Consider the following 9,511-nt stretch of genomic DNA (forward strand, 5'->3'; position numbering starts at 1 on the left):
ATAACAGACCCTATACAACTTCACAGAATGCATAAAAAAAATTCAAAGTTTAACCCAGGGCGCGACGCGCGCTTAACAGGGCGCGACGCGCGCTCTGCGAAACCCAGAAAATTTCCTTCAAAAACTATAAAACAGAAGAGGAGACAAGCTTCTCCTCCCTTCCAAAGGTTCCAGAAAGCAAAAGATACATTAAACGATTGTCTTCGACCCTAGTTTTTTCAAAATTATTCAAAATATTCCTAAATCTAAAAACCTAATAACTAAAACTAATTTAATGGAAATAGAGAAGAAGATAGAACATACCTTGATGATTGATGATGGTAGAGAGACAAAAATAGTGAGGAAATGCAACAATCTAAATGAACAAGTGTGTGTTGTGTTTTTCTTTTCTTTGAACAAAGAGGAGAAAGGGAAGAATGGAGGCAAAACCTCCAAAAACCCTAAGAACCTCTTCTGCCACGAAACCGGGTCGGGCCCAGCATGGGTAGGCCCAAACCAAAATTATTTTTTTTTTCAAAAATACGTACAGCGCGCGACGCGCGCAGAATAGGCGCGACGCGCCCTCATCTCTGCCAGGAAGGGGGTTCTTGAATTCACCCAGCGCGCGACGCGCGCATATGGGTGCGGCGCGCGCTACACCAGAAACAGCAGAAAAACTGCATTGTTTCAGCACGCCCAAAAATACCGGTAGATCGTTTCTGGCTCGACGACAACTCAAAAATCCCACCTGCACAAAGAACACAAATACAAGTGAATATATACAACTTGGGGTGCCTCCCAAGAGCGCTTTGTTTAACGTCGGTCAGCTCGACGGTCAAAGGCAATCAAGGATCGCCAAACGATAAAACGCAAGTTTCACGATTAAAATCGCTTCCTCGATAAACCTTCAACCTCTGACCATTTACTACCCACTCTTGGTTTGATTTTTGGTCCTCTATCACAATAGCCCCTTGGCTTCTCACTTCTTTGACCAAAAATGGTCCGGACCATTTAGATTTCAACTTTCCCGGAAAAAGTCTTAACCGGGAATTGAAGAGTAAAACTAATTGCCCTACCTTAAAGTCCTTCATTCTAACCTTACTATCATGATAGAATTTGGTTTTTTCTTTGTAAATTGAATTAGACTTATAGGCATGCAATCTCATCTCTTCCAACTCATTTAATTGGATTTTTCTTCTCTCTCCACACAACTTGTGGTCAAAATTCAAAAGCTTCAAGGCCCAATATGCCTTATGTTCTAGTTCTACGGGAAGGTGGCAACTTTTACCATACACCATTTGGAATGGTGTAAGACCGATCGGTGCTTTGAAAGCGGTCCGATACGCCCACAAGGTTTCATCTAACTTCATTGACCAATCCTTCCTAGAGCTAGACACAGTTTTCTCAAGAATTCTCTTAATCTCTCTATTGGTCCTCTCAACTTGCCCATTAGTTTGTGGATGATATGGAGTAGCTACCTTGTGCTTTACTCCATATTGCTCCAACACTTTTTCAAGCGGAGCATTACAGAAATGAGATCCACCATCACTAATTATCACTCTTGGTGAGCCAAACCGCGAAAATATATTTTTCTTCAAAAACTTTATCACGGTCTTACCATCCGCTTTGGGTGAAGCAATCGCTTCCACCCACTTAGACACGTAATCCACAGCTACCAAGATGTATTCATTTGACATTGAGGAAGGGAATGGTCCAACAAAATCAATGCCCCAACAATCAAATACTTCTACTTCTACAATACTTTGGAGGGGCATTTCCTCTCTTTTCCCTATTCCACCAGTTCGTTGACAACTGTCGCATGAGGCAACATGGTGGTAAGCATCTTTGAACAAAGTAGGCCACCAAAATCCCGATTGAAGGACTTTTGTGGCCGTACGCAAACCATTAAAATGACCACCATAAGGCGAATTGTGGCAATGCCACAAAATGCTTTTTGCCTCCTCATCCGCGACACATCTTCTCAAAAGATTGTCACTACTCAACTTAAACAAGTGAGGATCATCCCAAACATAAAAATTAGCATCGTTTAAAAACTTTTTTCTTTGATTCCAAGTTAGATCCTCCGGTATCCAGCCAGATGCTTTGTGATTAGCCATATCTGCGAACCAGGGTCTAACTTTTTGTACCATGTACAGTTTTTCATCGGGGAATTCTTCCCTCACTTCTTTTTCATTGTTTGTCACCTCGGTATTCACTAACCGAGACAAATGATCCGCAATCAAATTTTCTGTACCTTTCTTATCTTTCACTTCAAGATCAAATTCTTGAAGCAAAAGAATCCACCGAATAAGCCTCTGTTTTGAATCAGGCTTGGTGAGAAGATATTTGATTGCGGCATGATCAGTGTAACACACCACTTTAGAACCAATGAGGTAAGAGCGAAACTTTTCCAATGCAAATACAATTGCGAGCAATTCTTTTTCGGTAGTGGCATAGTTAATCTGTGCCTCATTTAAAACTTTGCTCGCATAATGTATAGCATGGAATTGTTTGTTCTTCCTTTGGCCTAAGACCGCACCAACCGCATAGTCACTCGCATCGCACATGAGTTCAAACTCAAGCGACCAATTAGGAGCGACAATTATGGGTGTGGTGGTCAAATTTGCTTTAAGTTCTAGGAAAGCTTTTAGACATGATTCATCAAAATTAAATTCCATACCTTTGTTGAGCAAATTACTCAGAGGCTTTGCGACCTTGGAGAAATCCTTGATGAATCTTCTATAGAACCCAGCATGTCCCAAGAAGCTCCTTATGCCTTTCACATTCACCGGAGGGGGAAGCTTTTCAATAACTTCAATTTTTGCCGGATCGACCTCAAGCCCCTTTGAAGAAACCTTGTGGCCAAGAACAATCCCATCCGTTACCATGAAAGTGCACTTCTCCCAGTTGAGAACCAAATTTGTTTCAATGCATCTCTCCATTACCACATCAAGGTTCTTTAAGCACAAGTCAAATGACGACCCGTACACAGAAAAATCATCCATGAACACCTCAATGCTTTTCTCGATCAAATCTGAGAAGATAGCTTGCATGCACCTTTGAAATGTTGCAGGAGCATTACATAGTCCAAATGGCATTCTTCGGTATGCGAAAACGCCAAAAGGACATGTAAAAGCAGTTTTCTCGTGGTCCGCCGGATTCACTGATATTTGATTGTATCCCGAATAACCATCCAAGAAACAATAGAAATTTTTTCCGGCTAACCTCTCTAACATTTGATCCATAAAAGGTAATGGAAAGTGATCTTTTCTTGTTGCTTGGTTCAACCTCCTATAATCAATACACATACGCCACCCGGTCACCGCTCTCGAAGGAATCAACTCGTTCTTCTCATTTCTCACCACTGTCAATCCACCCTTCTTAGGAACCACATGCACCGGGCTCACCCATTCGCTATCGGAGATGGGATAAATCATCCCCGCCTCTAATAACTTCACAACCTCTTTTCTAACAACTTCTTTCATGGTTGGATTCAATCGCCTTTGAGGTTGTGCCACGGGCCGAAAATCATCTTCTAACATAATCTTATGCATACAATAGGCCGGACTAATACCCTTCAAGTCGGATAAAACCCATCCTATTGCTTCTTGATTCTTTGTCAACACTTCCTTCAACCGATGCTCTTCCTTGTTAGACAAACCACTATTAATGATAACCGGCTTAGTAGAATTGTCACCGAGAAACACGTATTTCAAGTGAGATGGTAACACATTCAACTCCACCTTTTGCTCTTCAACTTTAGGTTCATCCTTCAACTCTTCAATTTGAGTTTCAAATGGATTCATCTCCTCACAAGCCTCTAAATTTCTCAAGCAATCTTCAATTTCCTTCTCTTGATCTTTGGTGAGAACTTCGAGAGCTTCCATTAAAGTCTTCTCAAGAGGATTCGACAAGTGCATTTGATTCTCCACTTTCATAATAGCCCTTTCGGTAGCATCGATTCTAAAACAATCATCCTCATCACTAGGATGCTTGATGGCTTCAAAGAGATCAAGACATAATTCTTCATCTTGGTACCTTAATTTCATTAAGCCATCATCAATATCTATCATCATTCGGGCCGTCTTCATAAAAGGCCTTCCTAAGATCAAGGGAATCTCAGGATCTTCTTCCATGTCTATGACAATAAAATCAACAGGATACCAAAATTTGTCAACCTTGACAAGCAAGTCTTCCGCAACTCCATGAGGATGAGCTGTGGATTTATCCGCTAATGATAACGTCATTCTTGTCGGCTTCAAATCGTTGATTCCTAATCTTCTCACCATAGACAATGGGATCAAATTAATGCTAGAACCGGTATCTACCAAACCTTTGCCTATGTGAACATTTCCAATAGACACCGGTAAGGTTACCCGCCCAGGATCATTTGATTTTATCGGAGTAGTGCGTTGAATTAACGCATTACAACAAGAGCTCACCGTTACTACCTCCGGATCCAAGAATCTTCTCTTCTTAGTGATGATGTCTTTGATGAATTTTGCATACATCGGCATTTGCTCTAATGCCTCGGAAAAAGGAACATTAATTTGCAACTTGCTAAAAATATCCAAGAACCGAGCATAGTGCTTTGCATCTTCTTTCTTTGACGGACCGGGAGGGTAAGGTAATTTCTTCACTTGTATAGAATCATCCACCTTCTTCTTTCCCTTCTCACTCACACTCAATTTTTTTCTCTCTTTTTCTACAACCTTCTCAAGAGTTTCTTTTTCCACTAATTCTTTCTCTTTCTCATTTTCAACTAAATCACCCTCAACATTTTTTTCTACTTCAATCACCCTATCTTTTTCACTCTCAACAATTTCCTCCTCAACTATCTCTCCTACACCCATATCAATATTTCTACCGCTACGAGTTAGAATTGACTTACAATGCTCACGAGGATTTTCTTGTGTAGTAGCCGGAAAAGGACCTTTGTTTTGATCGGCAAGTTGCTTTGACAATTGCCCGACTTGAGTTTCAAGGTTCTTTATTGCGGCATCCGTACTCTTTTGGCTTGCAATTTGCAATTGCATGAATTGGCTAAGAGTGTCCTCGATTGAAAGCTTTGTTTGTTGAGGTTGTTGATTGTAACCGCCTTGATAAGGATTTTGACGATTCGATGGGCCCGCTTCCGGCCTCCATCCTTGTTGATAACCTTGATTACCTCTTTGTTGGTAACCTTGGTTATTATTGTAAGGTTGTTGTTGTTGTCTCCCACCATATCCTTGATTAGGATTAGACACATAATTCACCTCTTCACCCGGTGGAGGACAAAAACCTGTTTGATGGTCACCCCTACACAATTCACAACACATCACATGTTGATTTTTAGAAGGGCTCCCATTTATCTCTTTGATTTTTTGAGGGAGTTTTGACATTTGTTGAGTGAGCAATTCTACTTGTTGTGTCAACAACTTGTTTTGAGCAAGTATTGCATCACTAGTATTCAATTCAAGAACTCCCGGTTTTCTTTGCGATGCACTACGGTTGTGTTGCCCTTGATGATCATTCAAAGCCATCCTATCAATGATAGCAATTGCTTCAGCAGCTGTTTTTGACATCAACGAACCACCCGCGGTAGCATCTAAAAGAGTTTTTGGTTGAGGTTGGAGTCCATTCCTAAAGATATGGATTTGAGACAATTCATCAAACTCATGACCTTTGCATTTTCTAACCATGGACTTGAACCTCTCCCATGCTTCATTGAGAGATTCATTCGAACCTTGAGAGAACACCGCAATAGAAGTTTTCGCTTCCATGAACCTATTGTGAGGAAAGAACCGATCCAAGAACTTCTCTTCTAACTCGTTCCAATTTGTCATGACATTATTTGGTTGATCAAGGTACCATTCCTTAGCTTTTCCAATTAAGGAATGAGGAAAAAGTCTCCTGAACACCTGTTCTTCTTGGTCTTCCGGAGCACCAATTGTTCCGGCGATCTCGTAGAACTTTGTTAGATGAGTAAATGGATCCTCGTGATCTGCCCCTGTGAACGGATTTTGGTATAATAATTGAAGTAACCCCGTCTTCATCTCGGAGTTTCTTCCATTGGCTTGATCACGAGCAAATTGTGCATTGAGTCGAGGGCTATTAACACAAGGCCCTCGAGCTGGAACATTAGGGATCTCTCCTGCCATTTCTCCCTCAACTAAGTTTTCAACCAGAGTTGAAGAAGAAGATGCCTCTTGTTGTTGTCTTCTTTCCCTAGCTAGTTGTCTCCTCCTACGAGTTTTGCTATTCTCTCTACGAGCAGTCCTCTCAATCTCAGGATCAAAAAGGAGTTGATCTGCAGGTACACGTCCTCGCATAAACTGTAATCTGAAAAACTAACCAAGCAAATTAACAAACACAAGAAAAATAAATTTAGAAACAAGATATTAATTATAAGACTTAATACAAAACAAACTATTGCAATGCTTGCAATATCTAAACAACAATCCCCGGCAACGGCGCCATTTTGTTGAAAGAGTATTGTGGTGTACTTTTCGTTATTATCGTATCCACAGAGATTATTGCGATATCACCGCCGTTCTATTGCCTATTTTGTCTTGAGTTAATGTTACTTTAGTTTTAGGTTTGCAAAAGATCATTCAATTCTTTTAGTAGCAAAGAGTAAATTAATGAAAGTTCTAAGTTAAAGAAAAATGTATCAAGATTCGATTTCATCGACCTAAATTTGTATGTCTCCTTATAAATATACGTATATGAACATGGTAACGATCAACATAATTACGTATCGACGCCTATATCATTCGAGTCCGCAATGATATAGTTTAGATTTACCGTATTGTTTAACCGACGATTTCTCCATCCTTTAAACAATACAAATAACGTTTTAAAACCGATACTAAGTAAACATCAAACGCTAAATCCATGTCTGCAATTTATAGTTTGATAGATGATAAAGTTAGATCTAGATACAAATATTGATGTCTCAAACACTTATACCAAAGAAAAGCTTTAATAAACAAACTAAACCATCTATATTGATCATTACTTGTTCATACATAATATATTCACAAGAACACATACAAAAAGCTAGGAAGATTACATCTTATCTTGATACAAAAGAGATTTAGCTATCCATGAGAATGGTAGCTTGCTCAAGAAGTAAAGGATGAAGATCAACAAGCATCAAAGGCGATTAATCGACGATCAAGGCTTCCAATCTTCAATTCTTAGTTTGCTACAGTGATTAGGGTTTATGAGCTCTTAAGAATAATTGTCCACACTCCAAAAATCAGAGTTACTCTTTATATAGTAAAATCATTTTCTGTCCAGGGCGCGTCGCGCCCTCCAACGCGCTTCGCGCCAATACACTTAAGAAATTTAAACCGCCCATGCGCGTGACGCGCGCAACTCTCTGCTTCGAAGCTCCAAAATATCTTGCCCAGGGCGCGACGCGCCCACATCTCCGCGCGACGCGCGCTTACTTCTGCCAGGCACTCTCTTGCAAAGCTCAAAACAAGCTCCAAACATTCCCCAAAATTGGCCTAAAACCTACAAAATCATAACTAAAACACATATTAACATAAAATGAAAGCTTAATATTATAAACTATAAATAATTATCTAAAACTTCAGGGAATTGTACGAATATCCGATAAAAACGGTCGAAAGGTGCCATTAATTATACTAAATATAAACACATTTTGGCACCTAACACCTACAGCTGCCACCACTTTCTCACGAATCGAGCTTCTTACACGCGTCCCACTCAGTAAATCTAATTTCCAAATACTTGACGGAAATGGTTCCGATTCTCAGGCCTATAAATAACTTCTCTTCACCATTTCAAACGTTTTTCGTCCCACTCAGTTATACAACAGGTATCTAAGTACACAAGAGAAAAGAGAAATACATGTCTAACTAGTCCTTTTTCGTCCCCGAATGGGAATGAAATTAGATTCAATCGTATTATTATGTTTTGATGGGGAGACGAGTACTCAAAATACAAGATATACAACAGGTATTCGATTATCAGGGGGAAAGAGGGGTATACGCCTAACTAGTTCTTTTTCCGTCCATTTTTATTAAGAAAAAGATTCGGAAACGTTTTTTAATAAGCGATAAAAGAACTTGATGTTGGCCATAGGGTAAAGAAAAGATTGAGAAAATTACACTTCCAATGATAGTAACCATAGGGGAAAGAAAAGATTGAGAAAATTTCTTTTTCAGAACTAGAAATCAAGAAATTGAAACTTGTATATGGTAACAAGAAGAAGAATTAAGGACATACACCAAAAGGAAACTGAAGTATATGAATTGAGAAAAGGGAAAGATAATTAGAACAAAAACGAGAAAATGCAGCGGAAAGACTGTTCAAGGTGGATACCAGATTAATTCTGATACCATGTTAAGAAACATGACATCCATGAAAGGTGGGTGAGAAAAGCTTCAAACTCATTGTGTTAATCAAGATTAAATATTACAAATGAGGTATAGTTATTACATTTGACTACACTTAGGCTATATATATATATGGATATCAATTTGCATCTGTTAATGGAGATTTCTATGGGGATTATATGTTTGGGAGTACCGAAGTTGGAGATTTTTTTTCCCACGGGAAATGGAGGAAAAAGCCCCCAGTGACACTTTGGGGCGGGGATTGGGAAAGTACCCCCCGCCCCGTGGATTCCCCGACTCCGACCATATTATTTAATTTTTATATTTTGTATATTATATAATATATGATTATAAAAGTTTACATAAAAAATCTTAATGTATTAGAAAATGAAGAGTCATTAGTGTAACATTTTATTTTTATGTGTTATTGTATAATGTATTGTTTCGCTACCCAAGTACCTAACTCTAGAAAGTACACCCAATACATTAAATATACACACCGTCTCCTCGTTTTCTTTTCTCAATTATCTTTATCTCCTCCATTCATCATCTTCTATGTTCTCTTCATCATCACAACAACTACTCTCTTCGTTCATTATACTTATGGTAATTACTCTTCAAATATATGGTAATTACGAAATACTAGTGCCATAGTTTTGATAAAAAAAAGTATAGAAATTTTCTTTAAGATTCGATCTCAATGGATTTCCGTGGAGATCTGTGGGGATGGGGATTGGGGAAATATCCTCCCGTGAAAGAGATTGGGGATGGGGATGGAGAATAAATTAGGTGGTGGAGTGGGGAGTGGATAAGCTTCCTCTGAACATTCAGTTGTCCCGTTGACATCCCTAGCTAATATATGTCAGATAGTATTTAAGATTTCATTTATTTATCTAATATCAAAAAGAGTTAAAAAATATTCTAATAAAAATTAATGCCTTTGATTCTTCATTAATAACATTGCTTTAATACATGTTTAACCTTTTTAATCGAGTGTGAGATTTTTCTAGAAAATCTATAAAGTGGGTTGAGGAAAAGAAAAACACAATTTTTATACAAAAAAAATTGTCTGGAATTATCGGACCACCGTGTTGTATGAATGTCATATGGATATCGATACCGATTAAAAATGTGTCGAAACAAAGAAAAAAATTAAAAACATTTGTCCGACTTTTTCGATA

Source organism: Vicia villosa, unplaced genomic scaffold, assembly GCF_029867415.1.
Source record: "Vicia villosa cultivar HV-30 ecotype Madison, WI unplaced genomic scaffold, Vvil1.0 ctg.001248F_1_1_3, whole genome shotgun sequence".
In the NCBI taxonomy this organism is placed as follows: domain Eukaryota; kingdom Viridiplantae; phylum Streptophyta; class Magnoliopsida; order Fabales; family Fabaceae; genus Vicia; species Vicia villosa.